Here is a 23,690-nt window from a genome sequence, read left to right as displayed (position 1 = left end):
TCTTGGGAGCACAGTACAGTAACCTAAGGTTACAAGCCAGTGTGACCAGCTCCTTGGAACTGCATTGGCTTTCTTTTCTTTTCTTTTCTTTTCTTTTCTTTTCTTTTCTTTTCTTTTCTCTTCTCTTCTTTTCTTTTTCTCTTTTCTTTTCTTTTTCTTTTTTCTCTCTTTTTTCTTTTCTTTTCTTTTCTCTTCTTTTCTTTTTCTTTTTTCTCTCTTTTTTTCTTTTCTTTTCTTTTCTTTTCTTTTCTTTTCTTTTCTTTTCTTTTTTTCATCTCTCATCTACAGGCTCTGGTGTTTTTACCTTACTGGAACCACTCTGCTCTGGGTTAGAGAGGAGAAAGGGTAGTTTTGAAAGTAAGGTGGGGCCCCACAGTGATGGCACACAACTTTATGCCTTTAATCCCAGCACTTGGGAGGCAGAAGCAGAGGCAGGCAGATTTCTGAGTTCGAGGCCAGCCTGGTCTACAGAGTGAGTTCCAGGACAGCCAGGGCTACACAGAGAAACAGAGTTTCTTTGGTTTTGAACATGTGGCCTCTAAGATATGCTGACGAGGACAGGCCTTTGTGTACTTGGTCTAAGCATTACCGAGTGGTAGAACAGAGTTCATGTAAAACAAAGGCCACACTATAGAGCTGGAATAGCTCAGAGAGTGCTAGAGTGCCTAGCATGTTCAAGGCCCTGGATTTGGGGCCCCAGAAAGTGCACCATACACAAATGAATACAACTTTGAAAGGAAAAGTATTCAGACATAAATCTGCTTCTCTCCAGAGGAAGACAAATGTAAACTTAAGTGCCTATTCTGCCCTTATAACCAGAAATGCGTAAAGCGGGAGCAGGGAGGTCTTCCCCCTCATGGGTTTCCTCTGTGTGTATGTCCTGTGGCCTCCCCTTTCCCCCTCTGTGCTGAGAACGGGACTCAGGGCTTCTGGCATGTTAGGCAATCTTTGTATCTCTGAGCCACACCCCCAGGCTGCTTGCCTGCCTCCTTCTACACTGTGGTCACCCCGACCCCACACCCCTGCCTAAGGACTACGAGCAAGTTAAGTGTGGTGGTATGTTGAATGGACATCAGTTCCATCATGGTGACTGGAAATTCTCAAACTTTTACTATTCTAAGTACCTAAGTACTGGCCTTTCCCACCTCAGCTTGTTTGTTTTAAATAAAAGGTTATGTAACTCATCCTCAAAGTCCTATACAGCCGAAGGGAACTATAAACTTCTGATCCATTCTGACTCTTACCTCAACACAGCTGGGATTACAAGCATGTGCCACCAGGAGCTGTTTTATGATATGCTGGGGACTGGACCCAGGGCTTCATAGATGCTGGGCAAGAGCTTTACTGACTAAATTACCTCCAGGACTAACTCAATGTCAGCTTCATCTAGTGATGTCTTAAGATGGTAAAGGAAGATTTTAGGTGTCTATATTTTTCCCTGTCCTCATTGTGGTGTGAGATCTCAAGATATTAAATTTGTTCTCATACTTTATAATCATAATCCCATCTTATAATCACATAGAGATTGTTCATTGATCAAACAAAAGAATTTTGGTAATTAAATTTCTTCTTTTTTTTGTTTCTTTTTTTTTTTTTTTTTTTTGAGACAGGGTTTCTCTGTGTAGCACTTGCTGTCCTGGAACTCACTCTGTAGGTCAGGCTGGCCTCAAACTCACAGGAATCTGCTTGCCTCTGCCTCCCAAGTGCTTTGCCCTATTTCCCTTCATGTGTATATTTAGGGATTTGGTGCTGGAGAGATAGCTTAATGGTTAAGAGCACTGGCTGCTAATCCAGGGGCCGCAAGTTTGAGTCTCAGCAGCCACATGGCAGCTCACAACCATAGATTAAGTTCTAGGAGATTCTGTGCCTTATTCTGGCCTCCTAGGGCACCAGGCATGCACATGGTACCCAGATACATGCTCTTGAAACAATAGAAGATACATTAGCAAAGTATCTATTTTATCCCCCCCCCCCATCTCTGTGTGTGTAGGCATGTGGATTCAGGTGGCTGTAGAGGCCAGAAGAGGGTATCAGAACCCCTTAGAATTGGAGTTGAACTGGGCAAAAATGAGTGCTAAGAATCCACCTCTAGTCCCCTGCAAGAGGTGCTCTTAAGTGCTGGGCTACTTCACTGTGGTGGACTTAACATTCAAATCTTGCTCACTGTCCCAGCCCTCAGGATATAGATGAGACTGACCCCAAACTTGTCAAGCTCCATCAGCTTCAGCCTCCATGTACCACCATGCTCCATGCTAGTTGCATTTCCTTCTCTTTTTATTTCATGTATATGAGTACACTGTTGCTGTCTTCAGACACACCAGGAGGGGCCATCAGATCCCATTACAGATGGTTGTGAGCCACCATGTGGTTGGTGGGATTTGAACTCAGGACCTCTGGAAGAACAGTTGGTGCTCTTAACCACTGAGCCATCTCTCCAGCCCATTGTATCTCCTTAAAACCTTTACTTTTAATGAAATGGGGCCAGAGTATACTGATTTCGAATGGAATATTTTGGTTGAAAATTGCTTCTTTACCACCCACTTAATGTCAGGAGCTTTGCAATGAATCCAGAGTTTCTCATTCTTCATGTTTCCCATAGTTTAAATAAACTTTCACCCTTTTTCCTAAACAGCAGCCTTTCTGGAGTAATTCCCTGTTATTCCCCGAAACTTGGGAACTATTCTTTGTTAGGAAAGTTTAGTGTGTGTGTGTGTGTGTGTGTGTGTGTGTATTTTTTAGACAGGGTTTCTCTGTATAGCGCTGGTTGTCCTGGAACTCACTCCATAGATGAGGCTATCCTCGAACTCACAGAGATCTATCTGCCTGCCTCTGCCTCCCGGGAGTGCTGATTGCCACCACACCCTGATTACTGTTAATAAATTCTTATCCTTCTTTCACAGCACTGATCTCCACTTCTAGAAAATAAGGGCGATTTTAAAAATAATTTTAAAAATTATTTAATGGATCCTTCCCCCAGGCGTTTGATTTCCGTCGATCTCACATTCTTTTTTATTTCCGTCGATTTCTCAATCCTTTTATTCATGTCTAGACATTTGCAATTCTGCCTTTCTACCAAGGTTGTAAATTGTTAGAAGACTCAAGGTGTCTTAAAAAAAAAAATCACCTTTGCACTTCTGTGTTGCCCTAAGTCCTGAGCAAGTTTCCTTCAATGCAGTTTACCTCTTTAAAAATCGGACGCATAAAGTTCCATCCTTCTCCAGCCCAAGGCCCTGGACTTGACTTGAAACCGTGGTAACTTTGAAATCCTCGCTCGTCCTGAAAGAGCAAGGCCTGGGACGCCCTTGAATGCTAGGGACTGTGCTGCAGGCCGCACCCCCACCCCCACCCCCAGCCGACTGCATTTGAGGACAGAGGCCCAAGTTCCGGGCCACGGGGACCAAACGCTCTGTGCTGGCCGTGCTGGCTGTCTCCGCAGCGGAGAACAAGAGGTGGAATTAAAACCCGCACTGACGACTCGGGGAGGGAAGCTCGCCAGCTGCGGCTTCCCTGAGGGTCGCAGCTCTTCTGTCGCCTGTGGGGAGAGGGTCCACCTGGCCCGCAGTGAGGACGGGGTTCCAGAGGGAGCGCAGGCGGCACGCTTCGGGAGCTGGGGACAGTCGCCGGGTCCCTTCCACCAAAGCCTGTGGCTCTATGGAGCCACCGCCGGGGGCAGCGGGGCCTGCGCCTCCCGGTCAAGATGGCGGCGGGCGCGCAGCCACGCGGGCCACTGGCGCCCGCGAGAGGTGGCTGCAGTCCCCCAGGCCGACGCCGCCGCTAGCACTGTCCCCCGGCGGGAAGCCGCACCTCCTCAGGCGGGAGCAACCCAGGGCTCAGTTCCTCCACTTCTTCAGACGGCCCCAGTGCTCAATCAACGTCACAGCAGACCATCACTTTCTCACACCCCCAGTCGCCAGGGGACTCCTGTTACCAGGAGGTAGGGCCCGGACTCCAGGGATAAGGAGTGTGACGCTGGCTTCCAGGTCGCACACTGTGGACAGAAGACCAACGGGGACTACTGGGTGCAGGCCTCACACCCCAGGCATTTCCTCCAACCTTGGAGCACGATTCCACAATTATTCGTAGCCACTAAGGAAAACCCCCTTAATAAGACTCAGAACCCAGAGCCGCTGAAGTCACCAGGAATGTCTTGGAGAATCCATAGTATTATCTAGTCAAAGCTACAGAATAAGAGGGTGTCGTCCCATCCCCACCCCCCATACACATTTGCTCTGACATCGGAGTAGGAGTAGGCTCCTAGAAACCTTAGGTCCAGTTTACTAGAAATGGCATTGATGAATGCAGCGCATTCTGAGCGATCTCAGGTTGGGCTCAGGTTGAGAGGTCAGGACCCCCTCCCAGCCACCCCCTCGTGCGCGCGCGCGCGCACGCACACACACACACACACACACACACACACACACACACCAGGGAAAGGCTGGTGCAGGTAGTGTCTCAATTGGGGGGAGTGTGGATAAGTACCCAGAAAAGCTTCCTTATTACCGTCTGTAAGCTGTTGGCTGACACCTCCTACCACCTCAAGGTTCTGTCTAAAGTTCCCACGTTGCAATATCAGCTCTGGAAAAAGGGGCTGAATGTGAAGTTTTGGGTTTTGTTTTGATGAAGTGAAGTCGTTCTGCATAACATTTGCACTGGCTTGTTATTCTGCAGGAAAACACTTCCTCCATCCACCTCCTCAGCCACCACGCCAACTACTCGTTCCTTCTTCTGCACCTCCCCCTTTTAATTCTCTCTCTCTCTCTCTCTCTCTCTCTCTCTCTCTCTCTCTCTCTCCACCCCCCCCCCGCGTGCCTCTCGCCTCTCGCCCGGGTCTAGGCAGCCCCCTTCAGCACTTTGTTCAAGTGCAGCGGTAAACCCTAGGCTAAGCCTAATTCTCTGTGGTCCTGACCTTCCTTCCCACTGTGGGCCTGGAATCAGGCCTGCCCTCGGGGTCTCCTGCTTCATTAGGATCCAACTGTGCTTTCTCTCCTCTGTGCACCTGATGCTTTTCAAACGTACTGGTTCACCCAAAAAGAAAAAAAATCCAAATAAATCAAATCAAAATAAATAAACAAATCGTATACCAAAACAGAAGTTCAAAACAGCCCATGAATGCAAGCTCTGAGCCGGGTTCATCCCACCATTGAAACCAACTATGAAAAAAAAATGTTTTTGGACACAGGGTCTATGTAGTCCTGGCTGCCCTGGAAATTGCTCTGTAGACCAGACGGGCCTCATACTCAGAGATCCGTCTGCCTCTGCCTCCAGAGGGCTGGGATTAAAGCTGTACCCCACCTGGGCAGGCTCAACCATCCTATTCCTAAAGTTTTCACCGAGCCAAGCCTTTTTCACTGCCCTGACACCTACCTAAAGTCTCTCCGGGTGCCTGGAGCACCTCACCTGCACTGCCACTCCTAGTCCCTGTCCAGCTCAGCCTCTCCCTGGAAGCACTGTAACTTTAAACATCTAGACAGGCTGCCTGCCTTGCTGGTTTCAGTGACGACTCCCAGGAGACCGCAGCCTGGAGCAGCAGGCCCCATCTGCAGTGCAGCTGAACGAGTTAAGCTGCCCTAAGTTTGAGTGGTCTGGGGTGGGGGCCTGGACCTGAGAGAACCGGCGGGAGCCTTGGGCAAGCCAGGCCTTGGGGGTCCCTAGTTGCAGGGTCTGAGTTCTTTCACAAGTGCTGTTTGAGAGTCCCAGAAGACTCATTCCTTGGGGGTCCCTCCTAAACCCGGCCTAGAGGAGATTAAGGATCTCTTGGACCGTGAAGAGGCAAAGTTCTAAGACCCGAAATGTTTGAACCTTTGGCCCTAGGGCCTAGAAGGGTCCACGATGCAGGCAGGCAAGGGAGACTCAGTTCTCTGTGTAACCCCTAGGTGAGTTTAGGTTACTCCAGACGTTGCAGATAGCGCCCCCCCTGCCCCCCAAGCAAGTGCCAGAACCCAGGGTTAGTGCTGCCTTAGCCTCACCGACCCCGTCTGGGCCTCACAAAGGCCTTGTGTGGGGCCCGGGCCGACCAGAAGTGGCCACCATTCCCAGATCTTTAATTATGCTCTGAGACCCTACCCTTCCCCCACCCCATCGCCGGCTTCCAGCCCTTTAATCAATTTCACGATATTAAATATTAATTTCCCGCCAGCCACGCTTTCTCGAAGGAGGGGGGAAGGGACACACAGGGCAAAGCCAAGAAAAGGATGGCTTTGCTGGGTGTGACCAGGGTAACTGGGCGTGGAGGACACGCGAGCTCCTAAGTGACCGTGCCCAGAACTCAGGAGTCACGGTGTTTGCACCCTTCAACTGGGGAACTTGGGGAGTTATGAACACTTAAGATGCATGTCTTCAGGAGGGGCAGCCAGGTGTGCAGAGTTCGGGTCTGCTTGGTGACCACCTCCTGCTCTGCGGCCCCTTCCCCACCTCTAGTGGCGAGTCAGGCTCACACGGGCCTGCAGCGCGCCGCGATGATGGATCGCGCCTGGCGGGGGTGATTTGGTGTTGATCGCACATTATCACTGGCAGGTTGGACTGGTTGCTGATGGACGACTTCTAGCGGCGGCAGCAGCAGCGTCTTCAGACACCGTGCGGTGATTCGCTCGCTTTACAAGGTCTTTCCCCCTACCACCCTCCTCACCACTTACGCATGTCGGGAGAGTCTAGGAGAGAGAGTGGGGGTCTCCCCGTCCTCGAGGCCACCCACCTCGGTCCGGGACCGGGTGTGGGCCGCAGGCCCAGAGAGGAGGGGAACTAAGAGGTCTCTCCTACTTCCTCTCATTTCTCTTTCCCTTACAGCCTGCCCACCTTCCGCTTCCCCATCGGAACACGAAGGGCCTAGGTCACTTGGCCGGTGATTTCCTCGGTGCCCAGCCCAGTCCGCGGGGTGCAGTCTCCCTCTCCCTGCCGCTCACGACCCTCTCAGGGCTCCCAGCCGCGGAGGCGCTGGGGTGAAGCCCCCTCCTTGCTTCGTTTTCTAAAGTGCCTGCAAATACAAAAGCGGTTCCGTAATGCCTTCCGTCTGCGAGAGCCGGAGGACCTTGGCTGACCTTTCGGAAACTGATTGCAACTGCCTGTTAACAGCCCGTACTGACCGCACTGAGCGGAGCGGAGGACAATCATTTAAGTGACAGACGGCGAGGTGGCCCCGGCTCAGTTGAGCGGCCTGGTTAAGCCCTCCCCTCCCCCCTCCCCAGCTACTCCCCCAGCTCCGGGTGCACTGCGGGCCGTGGCCAGCTCTCTGGAGAGCGGGGAGGGCGCACCGTGAGCGCCTGTGAGTGTGAGTGCGTGTCTGCGATTATGGGCCGAAGGGTTAACCCTTTGCAGAACGCCGCCGGGGTCCTTTGAAGCCGAGCGCTGCCGGCTTAATCTGCCATTTGCAGAAGAGGAATAAAGAGGCTGCCTTGTCCTACTACCCCTAATGGGTAAACTGTACTCTCTTAGCGTGACCCGGTCACTGTCCCTGCTGCTGCCGAGGAAAGATCTCGACCCTTGGATCTTCTGCCATGGCGCTATGTAACCTCCCTGCGCTTTCCTCTTTTTCCTCACAGAAACAAGGAACAGCGCGGGGACAGCGCAAAGCGTCCAAAGGCTTTAAGGTTCGCGATGCAGTGGACGTGGGTGTTCCTGGTGTTTTCTGTTTTGGAAACTGGAAAAAGGGGAGGTGGGCTCACAGCAGGAAGGGCAGGTGGGGGAGGGGGAGGCTGGTGACAGGGCACCTCGGGCTTCTCTCTCTCTCTCTCTCTCTCTCTCTCTCTCTCTCTCTCTCTCTCTCTCTCTCTCTCTCTCTCTCTCTCTCTCTCTCTCTCTCTCTCTCTCTCTCTCTCTCTCTCTCTCTCTCTCTCTCTCTCTCTGGAGAGATCGCCAGCTGCTCTCCAACAGGCAGCGCCCTGAAATCTATTTAAAGAGAGGGAAAGGGGAGGAGAACAAAGGGGGAGGAGGGGGGCGGCGAGAGAGCAGGGAGGATCCGCCGCTCCGCGGGCACATCAAGCGCTCACATCTGTACACTCCGCGATCGATGGGGAGAATGGATAATATTTGTCAGCTGCAGACCTTTCTCTTCCCGGTTCCCAGGAAGGGGAGGGGGCAAGGGAGGGGGAGGGGCAGGCAGACCAGGCGAGAGAGGCCGCGTCAAGGACAGCGCGCCTCCCGCTGCAGCCGCACGGAAACCCAGTGCCCAGAAAGCCGGCAGATTTTTTTCTCTTATTATCATTATTAATTATTTTTTATTATTCCACAGCAGCCAGCGAGCGCTCAGCCGCGCCCCTCCCCCGCTCGCCTGCCGCCTCCCTTTGTTGATTTTCAGCTGCAAGCGTGGCGGGCCCGAGCCACCGCCGCCGCGGAGCACGATTTGCTCTTGCGCCCTGGGTCGCAGCTGCGGCCCAGGAAGTCAGGGCTCCGCCCCCGCCCCCGCCCCCCGAGGCGCGGCAGATCCTGTCCACCAAGCGCGCGCGCGCGCGCGCGCACACACACACACACACACACACACACACACACACACACACACACACACACACACACACACACACACTCATCGGTGGCCAGCCACCAGGCTATCCTAGCAGTACTTTGCTGCGGCTTTGCGTCCCCCAAAGCCCAGGCGCTGGCTGCCTCGACCAGGAGCCAGCCGTGGGCCGCACACCGGCCTTCACCACCCCCTTCCCCGGCCGCGGCACTCTGATGCCGCCACCCTCACACATGGTCTTCATTTAGCACACTAGCGGCTCGCTTCCTCTCTGCTCTTCTCCTCGGGGCTTTTCAGAGCGAGGAGGGAGGTTTAGAGGAAGTTAGAAACCTTGTGAGCCCACGGGGAAGGGGGAAACCCTCGTTAGCAGTCTGAGCTTCCGAGACGGAGGGGAGCGTCCTACGGGGGATAGGACAGAGCCTAGGTGCCCTCCCCTCCCTTGAATGTTAGGAAGGCTAAGTGAGAGGTGGCAGTCTCACCCATTCGTCCTTTTGCCTGTTAGACCTTATATCGCTAACCTAGTGGTGCCCTCAGCTAGTTGGAGACGGATTGGGTAGGGTGGAGTGGGAGTTGATGGGACAGGCAGTCAACGAATGAGACCTAAGATAGCTCAGACTGACCCAACCGTAATGGCTAGCTCACCAAACCTTTCCCATTCACCCCAGGTTGAAAACCTAAAACGGATGACCCACCAATTGGCCTGGGTCCACTGTGTTGCGGAAGATGGAGGAGGGGAGCTGCAGAGATTCGGGGTTTATTTGTATACCCTCATCCTCCTGCGATACCAAGCCAGCCAGAGGTGGCGTCCCTGACTGCTCTGCGGTCCTGGGCAGGGCAGGAAGCTGGCGCGGCCGCCGACTGGGCAGGCACCACTTGGCCTAGCCCGCTGTTCGCTGGAACTCGCGAAGCACCATCACTCTGAGTTGAGTTCCCGAGACTCCGGCCTGGTCACCCTGAGCTGTTTTCCTCCCACATCGTCAGTTGGCCTCTCTCGCAAGTCTCCTGATCTCCCGCCATCTGCTTTTCCCTTCCTTGACCGATCTCTGGAACTTCGAAATACATTCAACCGCCTTTTCTGAGATTCAAAGTTTTGTGTTTCCCCAGGGGTTAGCAGCCTAATGCTTCCCCCGTTTCCCGGAACAAAGCAAGTATTCAGCCGGGAGGGGGGCAGGCTGAGTATCCTCTCCCAGCAGCGCCTGGCGCCTGTGCAGGTTCAGAACACTCTCTTTTGAATGCAGGTGCCTTGGTGTGAGTGAGTGTGTGTGTGTGTGTGTGTGTGTGTGTGTGTGTGGTGGTGGGGGGGGGGGGGCTTTCTTTCCTCCGTCTCTCCGGGGAGCCCGAGAGGACACTTGTGTTTAGGCGAGGTTCTCACCCCGAGCTAGGAGGGCACACACTCGGCTGTTTACAGTGTGTCTGCTGCTGGAGATCACTTGCCCACACTTGACAGCGCGGGGCACCCTCAGGCTGCCAGATCCTCGAGCACTTCGCCGGAGGCTTTCGCAGTACTGGGGCCAGGGTGGGCAAGGAAAAGCGAGAGGTCTCTTAGAATTTTGAGGTTTTGCAGTCCACAGATCCCCCACCACCACCACCACCATAACAAGAGTCTGGATCGAGTAGTCTGTCAAAGGAGTTTAGGGGAGGAGTGAAGAGCTCACGAAGCGGGGTGAGATTCAAAACAGTCCTTGGGCTACCATCAGACAGCCTATCCCCATCCCCCAGTCCCGGGTGCGCCCTGGACTCCACTCGCGACTCAGAGGTGCCTCTCTCTGGACAGCGCTCCGCAGCTCCACCTGTCTTTGCCACCCTACGCGATAGACTTCTCACCCCAAGCAAGGAGGGAGGGCTACGCTAGCTGTGACCACGAGCGCCCCGGCTTTCAGCCGTACAGCTCGGCCTTAGATCCCGCTCCAGCTCTTCCCTTCTCCCCGGCCTGTGGCCCGCTCCAGGCGCCTCTAGCGCGGCCTGAAACTTGATCCCGTGTCGGAAGGACAGTATGTAAACACCAGGCGCGCTCCGAGAACCCGCGGGAGGGGCCGAGCGAGGGCCGCCCGGGCGAGCAGCTCCGAGGCCCCGCGCCCCCTCCTGCCTGCTCGCCCGGGGCGTGATCGGCAGGGCCGCTGCCTAGCTCTCTGCCTTCCCTGTTGGCTCAGCTAATTGGAGCCGCCGCCACTGTGGCGGCCTCTTGTTGAATTTTCTAGATCGCAACCGTTCAGTCGTGGCTGCCTGCGGCTCCCTTCCCCCTCCCACAGCTGTTATCAAGGCCAGCAACTTGTTGGTGATGGGGACAGTCCCTCCACTGACCCTGGCGTCAGGCTCCGCATTTACTTCAGCAGTTCCAAGAGTGTTTTTTGTTTGGTGTGGTGTGTGAGGTGTGTGTGTGTGGTGTGTGTGTGTGTGTGTGTGTGTGTGTGTGTGTGAGAGAGAGAGAGAGAGAGAGAGAGAGAGAGAGAGAGAGAGAGTCATGTTGGAAGTGCAAGGATTCCCGCCAGGATTCGAGGCTCCTGGTACTAAACCAGGGAACCTCCTGGCAGAAAGCCTTTATTCTCACGGCCTTGCACCAGGAAGTAGTGGCAGTCCAGAGGGCCTCCAAGAACAACTCCACTAGCTTTGGTTCCTAACCGGAAAACATTACAATGGGGTGGGGTGGTGATGGCAGAAAAATAATTCCCTCTCTCTTACCCGGTCCCTTTCTCTAGTTGACACCACATTTGGAACTTGTGTGCAAGTCCCTTGAACCTCCTGCACTTTGGAGTCTAGGCCACCTAGATGCCACAAAGCTACTTGCACTTTGAGTTGATTGATGTACCAAGCAGATCTAGGAAAAAACAACACTCTCTGGGCTCTGTAGATGCAGTGCTCCCAAGCTGGGTCAGCTTCAAGCCTGTGGTGCTTCCCCTTCCTCCCAGCCTTCTCTGGCCAGCCATCGATTGCCCCAGACACATTTGTACTGGATGCCGTCTATCCGTGCAGCCAGTAAACTGTAGTGGCCTATAAGAGGTTCCAAGTTTGGCCTCATGGCAGAGTGGGAGTAGAAAGCAGTTCGGTAGACTCAGGAAGAAATTACTGGTGGCAGGAGAAGAACTCAGTTGCTTTTTATCCAACATGCACATAGATTGATTGCTAGTGGATTGCACAGGCCCAAGGCCCAACCTTGTGGACAGCAGCAACTCCCAGCCAGGAAGTACATGCATAGACAGAGGCAAACTCCCAGGGTTTGGGTGAGTGAGCCACCATTAGGGGACCTTCCACAGCCCAAGAGAGAGCAGCTGCTTTTCCTGTTTGGGTTCTGGGAAGGGTGTCTGTTCCCACCCTGGCTTTGATGGTTCCCTGACAACTGTTAGGGAACAAAGACTGGAGACCATAGGCTCATTGCCTGTCATTTCCCAACACCTCTGGTCTTCGCCTCTGACTTTCACCCAGATGACTAGGATGGGAGGTTTTCCTGAGGTACCTTTCCCAATCTGTTTATACTAGAGCACAGTTTCCCACTCCTTCCATATTGCTTTAAACTATGATGAAAGGGAATTTCACAGAATTAATCCGATAACTTGATGTGGAGGCTGGCACTTCAGCAGGTCAAGATCACCTAGGGTTTTGTTTGTATCTAAGTTCACCAGATTCTTCCAATCAGCTAAAGTTGGTTGTCTCTTATTGTCAATTTTTCTTCTATTTCTATAGCTGGGATGGGGAGAGATTTCTGAAAAAATGTTTACTCTCCATTACCTCTACCTAATCTGTCTGGGAATGCCTCGTTCCCTTTTTTAGGATAAAGCATATTTCTATGTTTTGATAAGGAAGAGAATAATTGATGTTCCTCTTCAGGCCTGAAAAGATAATTATGTGTCCCAGGAGCTGTCTGTTTGGCAGATGATCTTGTTTTCTTGGCCACTTCCCTCAACCCCCTTGCCACCAACAGGCCTGAAGGTTCTGGTAGCTCAAGAAGACCCTGAAAGGTAGGCATTCATGTTTGTTGTTGTTGTTGTTTTTATCATACCAAGAATATCCCGAGCCAGCCATTGGAATTCCTGCTTCATCTGCCTGAAAGCTTATGCCAAGAGCTCCCCATGGGGCCTGTGGTGATGGATGTCTTGAGGCCTAGGAACTGGAGCTATCCTGATGGCAGAAGTTGAGTGCCTGCATGCAAGACTCAGACCTGAGCCAAAGGAAAGCACAGACAGCAACCAAACAACTCCAGGCACCTGGCTGGCTGACTGCATGGAAACAACTCTCCATCCCTCCTCCATCCATCCCACAGCCAGGAAAGCCCACAGGCATACCATTTAGCGGGGTTTGCTTTATTTAGCTCAACTTAGGAATGGTACCCACGAATGGTACCCTTAAGCATATCAGGAAGCTGAGATGCAGCCCTGACATCTCACTTCCCTTGGCGCCTGCCTTAGCTTGGCTGAACTTGCTGTTCCTGTCTTTTTAGAGGACTTGCTTGTAGTCTTGAATCAGGATCGCACTGTGACACCTCCCCAGGGGTCCCCAGCTATTGATTTTTAATATCCGTATTCAATATTGTGTATTAAATATTGAATCCATGCATGAGAGGATGCGATGCAAATCACCAACCGTGCCTGTGACTTTAATAGTTGTTTTATTGCCCGGAAACCACAGTTGGATGCAAGGCATCCTGCAGCCAAGGCTGGGGGTGGTGGGAGTGGTACAGGGATGGCAGACAGAAGGGAGGGCTGAGCACAGCTGGGCCTCCCCAGGCAGACTTGAGACCTCTGGAATAGCTCCTGCTGAAGAAATAGGGAGGCACTTTACAGTGTTTGCCTAAGGGCAGCAGACTGGGGGCCCACTCTGGGGTTCAATGGAAAGGGCTGGGTCTGCTGTGTGAGAGACATGGACAGAGGAAGAGGTGTGGAGCCATGTCCTTCCTTCCGGGATTTCCCTAACTGGATGTCTGTTCCTAGCCAGTAACCACCCTTCCCCTCTCCACACTCACCCCAGGACAGGCACACAGGACTACTGAACAGGAAAGCGAATGTCAGCAGGAAACCCTAGGTCTACTCCACTAGCTGAGCTAGCCTTAGTATCTGTTCTGTCCACTCACCTCTCTTAACCTCTGGGGCAGTTTTCCTCCTCTGCCACTGTGGGGAATGGGGTCTGCACTGTCTCCCTTAGAGCTGGATGGAACTGCTGGTGCAAAGGACATAATAATATTCAGGGGAAAGCCTTTTGTCTGCAGCTGTCCCCAGGTAGGCAGGCTGAGGCTTTAGTGCTGGCTTTCTCTTTCTGTTCCCTCCTCCAGTCCCTCCGCCCCTCCGGGTGTCTTCTTTCACCCCGTTCCTCTTTAAAGGCCTTGGAGGCCTCCACTTGGCCACCCAGGCTCCGTGACACCCATTTTCTCCACTCGGCTAGACAGTCAGGTTTTAAGGGACCACCAGCAGGGAGACAGGAAGGGCCAGAAGGGGTAGGTGGATATCCCAGAGTATGGGTACAGGGAGTGTGCATGTGCAAAGCCAGCCGCAGTGGGGAAGCCCTTGGTTTCATTTGAGGCAAGAGAGACTGTTTTGCAGCCGCGACCAGTGCAGGCGAGCTGGTGGTAGGTAGCGAGAGGGGAGCAGAGCTTGCAAGGTACTGATTGGCCCAGCGTGACAATCTGCTTGTGGCCAGGCAGTCTTGGTACCTACTCCCGGGTCTTTTCTCAAATTGCATTACAGTGCTAGTGGTTGAGGGAAGCCCAGTTTGGTTCCTAATTGCTGGAAAGCCAGAGCGGGTAGTGTGCTATAATGGTACCACCATAGGGAAGCCCAAATGGAAACTCAGTGGACCACGGCACTCCGGAGACCACTCTCCACCTATAAGCCTGTTATCTTTGCCCCAAGCTTGGAGAAAGGTGGATGCCAGAGGAGCCTGGATCCAGGAAGACTGCCCAGGGACTCCCTCTTCTGCTTGGGAAGTTCCACACACCTGACTCACCCCGGACCGACAGAGACCAACTCTGGCAGCAGGGCCCGCCAAGAGTCAGGCTGTACGTTCGTCACTAGGCACATGAATGGAGATGTGCCAGGCAGGGCCTGGCTGCGCACGCCTCCGCGCTGGGGCTCAGGCGGCGGCTACAGCCTGTGTTTCCGGGTCTGCGGCTGAGCCTTCCTGGCGTTCTCCTCTGGCTTTGTCTCACTGCCAGCTTCTCGCTTGTCCTCGCCAGTCTCCTGGGTCCATGGGTCGCGCTCTGCCTCCCAGAGTGCGCCTTTGCGCACGTGTAGCTGCCTTCCCGAAACCTAGCCTCTTGCTGCGGGTTACTGGACACTGCCTTAGGGTCGCTGTGTGTGTCCATTTCTAGAAGGTTCCCCAGTCTTTAGAAAAATCAGTCTCAGGACTACGAGACAGGAGACTCGGAGGGTTTGGGTTTGCTTCGCTCCGATCCAGGCCGAAACTGGCAAGGGGGCTTTTATTAGCCCTCCTACTGCAGAGTCGAGGGGGGCACACTTCTGCGGCTGACCTCGCTGTTTGTGGCCCTCTCCCCACACTCTGGAGACTGTTAGTCGCCCTGAAGAATTTGGGCACGCTGTCCTGCTGGCCGGACTTGTAGGCTGGGGTCCGAGTACCCAGAGTGCACGCGCACGTGCCAAAGGCAGGGACCCGCGGTGGATCAGCAGGCTGGGAGTGACTGGGCTGAAAGCCAGGGAGCACCTGGAAACACCCTAGGCCTCAGGGCAGGTGACACCCTTCAGAACCCCGACTCCCTCCTCCCCCACTTCGCCCCCCTTTCCCGGCCCGCATGCGGTCGGCCTCTGCGGCGGAAACACGGTCCAACTCCTTGAAAGTAAACTTGCCGCGAGCTGCCAGGGCCGGGAGAGAGGGAGCGAGCCGGCGGGGGTGTCTGCGTCGGGGAGGCCGGGGAGGCTAGTGTCAAGTTTCAGCCCCTAATGACAATCGATGGCGAGGTGCCAAGGCCCTGGGAAACGGCTGGAAGGGGAGCGGGGGTGTGTGTGGGGGGCGGGGGCGGGTTGAGTGAAAGGGACCACGCCACAGGGCCCAACTTGCGAACCTCCGAGACGCGAGGCGCCCACAAGAGCTGAGGGAGGCGGCGGGGCGGGGGCGGGGGCGGGGGCGGCGGGCGGGGAGGGGCGCTCGAGGAGCCGCGGGAGAGGAGCGGAGCGCAAGCATCTTCCGCAATCCATTCATGCACTGAAGCGCGTGCAGAGCTGCTGCTCGCTGCCATTGTTACTCGCGGGCGGTGTGGGAGCAGAGCCTCCACTCTGGCGAGAGATAAATGGCCTCTGACAGCCCCTCCTCGCCAAGAGAGCTCCTCGGATTTCACCGCGCGGCGGCTCTCAGGTCTGTGCCTTGCTCGCTTCCCGGTGAGAACCTTTAAATCAGCCTCCCCGCCCTCCCTTCTCCCGGACTCTGTCCCCCCCGCCCTCTCCGGCCCGGCCAGGGCCCCCGGGGGCGCTGCGCACAGGCACGAGTCGCCTCCCCAGCCGGGGGTTACGAAGTGGGGACGCCGAAGGGACCCGGGGGTCGCGGGTGGGGAGAAGCAGCTAGCGCCCCCCACCCGGGCTCCGTTCCTCCGCCCGAACGCCCCGCCTCCGCGCCCACAAGATGGATCAGGCTACCGTGCGGAGAGCGGGCTGTAAATATTTTAAAAGTCTCTCGCGCGCCGGCGGTAATGGCTTTCGCAGTTGGAATGTGTGCTAGGGAAAGAGGAAGGGCGACGTTTGTGCTGTGTTGCGGGTTGAGAGAATTGTTTCTATACCCTCTCCCTAGGTTCGGGGTGGGCTGTACCGCCAGGATCCCGGGTTTCCCGCCCCGCCGCGTCCCGAGATAGCATCAAGAACACCAGTCGTTAGGGAACTTGAGTCTATATCAGGGCGACAAAAGGCCCAGTCGAGGTGACTCCAGAGCCACTTTCTTCTTCGAGGGAGGTCTCTCAAGGTCTTGGGTCTGAGACTGGTCCAAAACCTCTGGTCCAGGTCCGCTTCTCACGGGTGATCCGGGGAGGGCGGGAAACGCACAAATAAAAACCCCTCGAGTTTGCGTGGCCACTAAAAGCTGGGGCTTGGGTTTCTGCAGCAGGGACAGGTCCCGTTTGCGTCTTTGGTCCCTTTCTCAACTCCCCTGTAAAGCCTCTATCCGCTCAAAAGGCGCCATCCGCTTTGCATTTAAATCTGAACGTAGCTTTGTGGCTACTTGGGTTCGAAACCTGGGTAGGGGAGCGGGGGAAAGGTCGGGGCGCAGAGAGGTTAATGCCCAGGCTTGGTGGCAGTCATGTGTGGGCACTCTTCTGCTTCCTCGGTTAGTCTAGGCTTGGAATCTATAAGGCTGAGCCCAGCCGGATAGGAGAGGGTGGGGGAGGGGATTCAGTCTTCTCTGTCGGGAGAGACTTAATAGGCCCACCACAGGGCGTGTGTGAGGTGAGGTGGTCTCCTTTGCCAGCAGCAGCTTCCTGGCAGGGCAGGGGCGCCGAGGTGCTTGGAGCTGGGGCAGGCCAGGCACACCAGGTTCTCGTGGAGGGTTCCCGGAGCGTGGGCCTAGGCTAGGACTGCTCATCTCTATCCTCCACCTGGCTCTCTCCCCGATCCGCCAGAGAGTGGGTGCGGGAGGCCTTTCGGGGCGCGCCAGGGCTGCCCTAGACGGTCCAGTGCGTGGAGCTCTCAGCTCTGGCAGCTCCTCTTCCAAGGGCTTGTGTTGCGCCCTTCTCGCTTGTTTGTCTCGTGTGAGCCTCGTAAACCGCCCTGATTTATTACCCAGACTAAATGCTTAATTTGTGAATATGAAACAGATTAAAAAGGGCGGGGGTAGGGGGCTTGAGGTCGGCATATTTTAGCAATCAGACCAAAGCAGCCCGGCAGATGTTTCAAATTTGTCGACATTTTCAGGCTCATGTGGAAAGCCAGTCAGAATGGTCAAGAGATCCTTTTTCCTTCCTCCAACCTGAGAACTTGGCAGTGATCAACAGGAGGTGATTAGTAGCCACACACACAAAAAGACACCAGCAGTCAAGGAGTTAACAGAGGCTGAGCTCTTCACCTCCAGGATCCGGGTGGAGGGAATGGGGGCCTAGGGTCACAAAGGCAACCTGATCACAAAGCCTGGAGGAGCCCAGCTAAAAAGGCCCAAGTATTAGAAGGTAACTCTGAAGAACAAAGTCGAGGGTCCATTAAAAGTTAATTCAGCAAATAAACTTCAGTGGCGATAAAACAAATAAGAAAGATGGCAACTCCAACTTAAACTAACCAACAGATAATAGAAAGGAGTGGCTTTGATGTGGCCTAACCATGTGCTTTCCCTTTAAGCAGGTCCCCACAGTGAGCGGCCCAAGACGGGCCTCTGTGGAGCACCCTCTTTGAAAAGACCCCATGTGTACAGGCAGTGCTTTTTGGCGTTTGTCATTTGGGAGCAACTTCACACATCAAAGGCGACCACAGTGTTCTTTTCAGCTCCCTGGTTCCACTCGCCCAGTGAAGCAGATACAATTTCTATAAATTGGCCTTCTCCTCTGGGTTTTGATTGATCATCACCATATGAGATTATTGAAAGTCTAATGTCTTATTTCACTTTCTCCAAGGGGTGAGGAGGGGAACCATTTATTGGAAGTCAGGCCACGTGAAGACTCCCGGGTTGTGCAATAGTAATTTCCATTAGCCTGGATTTATCAACCTCTTGAAACTCCCATGCGTTTCCTGTGGGTGCCTCATTTCACCTCCCTTCCCCCACCAGGCCTGTGCTTCTGTGGCTGTTCACAGGTATAGTCCAGAACCTTCCAATTGGGAAGGAGAAAATGGATATTGACTACACGGAAAGGAACAAAAGATGTATTTCTAAGCATATTTATTCCAATGCTCCAAATTCCTTCTTTGGCCTTTGTTTTCCACTCCAAACTTTTTTGTCCCCCTTTCGCCTGGATGCGATCTTTCATTTATTTAAAGTTGATTATGGCGCCTCTGTCTTGTCCTGCGCCAGACAAAAGCTTAGAGAAAGTCAAAGACCGCGTTAATTATATGTTTCTTGTAAACTGACTTTTCATGTCCCCCTAACACATTTAGCTGGCTTGGTGTTTAGTTTAACACTCAAGTGCTGCAAATATGCTGCTTAAAATGCTGTCTTTATTAAAACAAATAAATGAATTCAAAGACCTTTCTAATTTCAACTCGTGTGGGCTAGAAACAGAAGAGAAAAATGGTAGGAAAGAGTATGGGCTAGGGAAAGGTAGCAGGGAGACTGGAGAGAAAAGGCACACACATGCATGCGCATACACATGCACACACATGTACACACACAAGCAAGCAAGCACTCGCACATGTGCGTGTATGCGCACACACACACACACACACAGGCTGCATTCCTTCTGCCATCCCTCCCTGCAGCCATGTTAAACTGGTCCATACAATTGTCCCTGGCTTAGCCCTGCAGCTTGCCAGCCTGCCAGGATTTTCCATCACTTGGTGCCTAAGGCAATCATTAGCTCAGAATGGACAGCCCTCTACCTGCTAGCCGCCAGTCACTTATCAGCCAGGGGTAGGCTGGCTACATCAAGCATAGGTCCCATTTGTTCAGCCTGAGAGGGGTCCTTGGTATTTGCCCCTGGGTGAGTTGGTACCTAATTAAACTCTACCCAGGGCAGCTTACACTAAATATATGTGGGTTGAGAGGAGGCTGGGAGGAAAAGGCAGTCATTACTTAAGCAGGGAAAGTGACTTTTCTGAGAGCGGGAAGAAAGGGAGCCGTCTGATCACTTTGTTTACCCTAAGCAGAGCTTCAGACACCACATCAATGGCCACAAGGAAATAAGGGGAAATGGGAACTAAGGGGGAAATCCAGAGACCACAGGCCCCTAAACCCAGGCCTTGTCATCATCTGGAAGCAAGAGGGAGGTTTATCTGAGCTCTAGACAACACTGGCTGCAGGGGGTGGGGAGGGGGTGCGGGGGTGGGGGGGAGATCCAAGTGCCCTTTGTGGCTTTGGAGTCATTGCTCATGTGCCACAGGCCTGTGTGTGTACTCAGGAGCTGGGACTGTATAAATGGCCGCGGAGACAGAAAGGAACAGATGTGTCAAAGAATCCAGTGACTGAGTGTGTATGGTAAAGTTACCCTGACGAGGCACGGGAGAACAAGAGAATGATCGATCAGCTGAAGCCTAGGCCTAGGTGGCAGGATCCCGATGATCAGAACTAGGGCTAAAGGACTAGTTTGCGAACAAAGGTGGTGGTTGTGGATCTAGAAAGATCTTGGGGTCTTCTTTAAGCCCTCATGAATTCAGAGGGTGAAAACATTTGATCAACTGGACAAAAAGTAAAACCAAGTACCAAGCACTTCTGGTTGGTACCAAGAGTTAGAGCACTTTTGGTTGGAGAAAGGGTTTCTTTCTGGCTCACTATTTTAACCAGTTAGCATTTATTAAGCACTTGCCTTACGCAAAGCAGTATGCTGGACATCTGGGGCCACAAGTGCTAGACTCCTCAAATGACCCAGCAGGGGCGACTCCTTCCTTTTATGTGCAAAATAACAAAGGACATAAAGGACTGTGGGTGAGCTTCTGAGGACGTGGAGAAGGAAATCAGCCACTCCCTGAGCGTCACTGTTACCCTGCCCCTGCGCCTGCAGCTGGATTCCAGGAGGAAGATGAGGCTACCAGCCTCTTGGGGCCAGGGACCTCTCTGCTTCCAACCTAAACCCGGACCAAGCTCCAGGGCCTTCCAGATTGTTCTGTTTGGATGGTGGCAGGGGTCACATGGGTCCTTTACTTCCCCCTTCCTTGGAAAGCCTGCCTAACTTTATTTCCCCTGGGGGCCAGGCCAGAGAGATTTTGATGCAAATCAAGAAGGCAGCTTTTCAAGTCAGGACTAGCCTGACCGAGAGACTAGCCCCAGACCGAGAGAAAAGGGAAGCTTGCACTGCCCCCCTCCAGCGCTCTCTCTCTCTCCTCTCCTCTCCTCTCCTCTCCTCTCCTCTCCTCTCCTCTCCTCTCCTCTCCTCTTCTCCCCTCCCCTCCCCCCGCCCCCCCCCCGCTCTTTCTGGAACTCGATAAGGGAATACTGCCTCCCTGAACAAAACAAACTTGGAAATCTCCAAGGTTTGGAATTGTGAGGGAGTCCCCCAGCAGAGAATTTGAACTGGCTTAAATACATCCCCCTTCCCTGGGCACACTCCCTCTGTGCCCCCTAGATTCGACTTGCCCCTTGGGGTGTTTCAGTGTGATCACAGGTGCCCTCCTTCGAGCCATCTGGCCTGGGCCCAGCCTTTGCTCTTGGTTTCCCTACGCACTGGCGAAACGCGCTGGAACCTTCAAAGCGCATTCCTAAACACTACCGGGGAACTGTGGGGAAGTGCAAACAAAGAGGCTGGGAGTACTCAGGCAGTTAGCGTACTGAGTCTGTGGGCCAACAGGGCTGGCCCAAGTTCAGTCAGACTCCCTGGCTCTGAGCCAGCTAGAGCTGGCAGTGCGCCCTCTCCAGCCCACTACTCAGACCTCCTTGCCCCCAAATTTGGGCACCCCCCCTCCTCAGCCAGCTTAAGTCTAAGCCAGCCCTCCTGCCCCTCCGCAGTCCTCTGAGAACAGTACTTCCTCATTCTGGTCTGGTGGATAGTTGCAGGCTTCTGCGCGAGCTCTCCGAGAGAGAGTAAATTGTCAAAGAGCAGGAGCCCTTCCCTTCTTTCGAGTGGCCCCGGGACTGAGCATGGCCTGAGTTCCCTGACTGGTAGCTTTGGGATTTGAGTAGTGGTGAACACTTGGTAACTTCGATCCTATGCTGAATAAAAGTCCGATCGTGCTCTGTGTTCCCTTACGCAAGCAGACGTTCCCTAGAAATACAAATAGGAGGTGGGGGGGGATGGGTGTCAAATCACATGCTTCTTCATGGGTCACCGGTGAGCAGAGTCATTCGCCCACTACCTTTAGCTCTGGTCTCTGGTCTGTTTAATACTACTGATGGCTCTTGCAAGGGAGTAGGAGTAACACCTCAGGTTTCCAAGATTCTGCTTCCTTTCACACAAAAGCTGGGAGAAAGTCTTTGTTGGGGGGGGGGCTCTTAGCTCTTAGCCCAACCTGCCTTAGAATTAGATCCTAGCCCAGGCTATTGTTGAACTTAAGTCCTGGGGTTACATGTCACCCTGGCCTGCTCATGTGTATGTTTTGAAACAGGGTCTTGTGCTGCCCAGAGCTCAGTCCTCCTAACTCAGCTTGTTGTGTAGCTGAAACAGCAGGCTACAACTACAGAGGACTTTTTTATTTCTTTCTCTTTTTCCTTATCCCACCGAGTACTGGAGGATTGAACTCAGAGTCTCATATATGCTAGGTAAGTTCCTTAAGCACTGAGCTGTAGCCTTAGTCACTTTTATAGTTTTTTCTTTTGAGACAGGGTCTAGGCTGGCTTTGAACTCAGAATCTCCCTGCCTCAGCCATTTTAGTCAAAGGCGCAGGGCGATACACTCGGTTTATATATAGGTACTACAGATCTAAACTCAGACCCCTGTGTTGTACAACACTGAACCCTTTCTCAACCCCAAGAATTTTTTGGGCAGGGGGAGGTTGGGGGGTCTGGGGTCAGTTTTGAGGCAGAATTTCTCTGTGTAGCCCTGACCGTCCTGGAACTCGATCTGTAGTCCAGGCTGGCCTCGAACTCACAGAGATCTGCCTGCTCATGCCTCCCGTGTGCCGTTACTGCTCGGCCAAGACTGTATTTTTTTAAGCTATAATTCAGTGGTGTGTTTTTATCGATGCTCCACTTACATACAAACACCTTCTGCCCAATCTTCTAAGTGGGGACTTGGGGGCTGGTGTCCTATGTTTTCCTTCCCCAAGATTCTGCCTAGATAACTAGATCATATTAATTGAAAATGGTAGGGGGTAACACCTGCACGTGACCAAAAAAATGTCATTGTTTTCAGATAGGGTCTCATGGTGCTGAGGTTGGCTTTAGACTCCTGATCCTTCTGCCTCTACCCACTGAATGCTGGGATTACAGATGGGTGCCAGGGTAGCATATGGCAAAAAATTCTAAGGCTATCAAAGTGTGTTGAGGGAAGACCGTGACTCTCTCATCCATCTCTGCTTCTCTGCAGGATCACTGCTCCCAGCTTCCTGCGCACAATTGTCAGCATAGGTACAAAGAAAAAGGAAAAAAAATAAAAATTCTGTCCAAAAAAGAGAGGGTTGGAAAACTAGTTTTACCTTGAAGAAGCCAAAGCCCAAAGAAAAATCAAAAGACCCAGTGGTCTTAATGAACATCTATATCAGAAGGCAGGCTTTCAAAAGCACAACATTTATTTAACATTCCTATTGCAAGGGATTCAGCAGCCTTTCAGAGGTCTGAATCAATTTAACTTCATCTTAAACTGTTACAGAGTAATACATTCCCCACTTAGATTGTAGTGATTTCTTATTCCCTCCATCCACCCTTCTAGAGCCCAGTGTGGTCGGTAGCTCATGCCTACAACACCAGCATTCTCTAAGCTGAGGCAGGAGGATCACTTCAGCCTGAGACCTTGTCTCAACACCTCCACCACTACCACTCAAAAGCATAGGCATAGTGATACATACTTACAACCCAGGACTTGGAGCTAGAGTCCTGAGAATCAGCGGCTCAAGGTCGTACTCGCTATCTAGTAAGCTTCTTGGTCAGCCTGTGTTTCGATATAAGGTCCGGTCTAAAACCGAACAACAAAACAAAACAAAACAAAACAAAACGCCGAAGGAAAAAGGGTAGGTGTGGGGTGCTGCAGCATGAGACTGCTCAGTAAGGAAAGGCACTCGCTGCCAAGCAGGACAGCCTGAGTTTTAGCCTCAGAACCCAGGTGGTGGCAGTTGTCTTGTGACCTCCATATTTACCTATGTGCACTAGAAATAAACAGAAATAAATAAAATGTCAAAGTAAAGACTATCTGAAAGTTTGTCTGGGGAAGCTAGGGTTCAACCGCTGCCTCGGCTGGTTGCCTAACTGTGGAACTAAGCAGTTACTCTCAGCTCACCCACGGAATGGGAAGTATCAACGTGGCCCATCCCATAATGTTGCCATTAAATTAGTTGGTGGGCAAAACTGACTTAAAAATAATACCTTGCACCCAGAAACTGATCATTGGGGGTTAGGGAGACTTGAGCCTCACACACATCTGGTTGGTTTCAACCTTGCTGTGGTATTTGTGAATAAGCTATTTGTCTTTGAGTCTCTGTGTCTCTGAAGCCTTGGGTGTTTGACCTGCAAGAGACAGGAGGAACCCCAACATGCTACTCGCCTGTGATACTCTCAGACAGTTTCCAGCATATTTTTGGTTTCTTCACTGTTAATC

At 52.9% G+C, this 23,690-nt stretch overlaps 1 protein-coding gene across 6 annotated transcripts in view; it reads left to right on the top strand.

The window, feature by feature from the left end:
- The window catches only part of Bcor (BCL6 interacting corepressor), a 123,780-nt gene that overhangs the window by 16,533 nt on the left and 83,557 nt on the right, over positions 1–23,690 (top strand). For 2 of the 6 annotated variants that reach the window (XM_030251502.1, XM_017318622.2), the window contains exon 1: positions 15,559–15,765. The exons of 2 other annotated variants lie outside the window; for them this stretch is intronic. The gene's annotated coding sequence lies outside the window, so the exon portion shown is untranslated. Of the gene's footprint in view, positions 1–6,513; positions 6,600–6,783; positions 7,584–9,114; positions 9,531–15,558; positions 15,766–23,690 lie in introns of those variants that run through there. 2 more of the 6 variants (NR_045434.2, XM_017318621.2) reach the window with 2 other exon arrangements.

The sequence above is a fragment of the Mus musculus genome, chromosome X (genome assembly GCF_000001635.26).
Source record: "Mus musculus strain C57BL/6J chromosome X, GRCm38.p6 C57BL/6J".
NCBI classification, from domain to species: domain Eukaryota; kingdom Metazoa; phylum Chordata; class Mammalia; order Rodentia; family Muridae; genus Mus; species Mus musculus.
Note: the sequence above shows the minus strand (reverse complement) of the source record. Positions and strands in the feature narration are given on the sequence as shown.